We start from the raw sequence: 728 nt of genomic DNA, 5'->3' as shown, positions 1-728 counted from the left end.
ATAATACCAAATCTTAAGACAAAGGTTTGTATGGATGTGTTCTAAAAATTTTAAAGAAAAACAAAAGATCTAAATTGGGCAAAGATAAGAATGACTTGAATTCAGGTCCTGATGTTTTTAAAACTTTTTCTTTTTCCTAAAAATTATACTTTCCACCATAATCTTGGGAATACTAGATCAAGTAATTCTTTTGGATGGCATACAGATTTCATCTTGCAATCAATTTTTTTTCTACTAGAAAAAAAATATGGATATTTCATGTAGGGAAGAAAAATAAAAAAAGGGTACAGGGAATACAGTTTTTTCTTGGTTTAATGTAAATCGATATAAAAGAACTATGAAAATCAGATTTCCTGGGTTTTTACGGGGGCGTTTAATCTTACAGTAATGGCAATAAGATCACTTTCACTATCTGTTTACCCCGGGTCAGTTTTTGAGTAAAAATTACTACCCAAAAAAGGGGGGGCATGTTTGAATGTTTAATAATCACAATCTGAATGACACCTCATGCTTTATGTCCCGATCACTAGGTGGGTTTGTGCAAAAATGCAAGCGGGCAATCACTGAGGTACATGCTGTACACATTAACACAATCCTCTTTCGTGCTTCTGAAAAAATTTTCCGTTATTATCAAATTTTAAAATTTCCTTCAATAAAAGGGGCAAAATGTTAAAAAAATTTAAAAATTGGGGGTTTTTGGGGGGAAAACCCCTTTTTTTTTTTTCCCC

The sequence above is a fragment of the Penaeus monodon genome, chromosome 15 (assembly GCF_015228065.2).
Source record: "Penaeus monodon isolate SGIC_2016 chromosome 15, NSTDA_Pmon_1, whole genome shotgun sequence".
NCBI classification, from domain to species: domain Eukaryota; kingdom Metazoa; phylum Arthropoda; class Malacostraca; order Decapoda; family Penaeidae; genus Penaeus; species Penaeus monodon.
Note: the sequence above shows the minus strand (reverse complement) of the source record.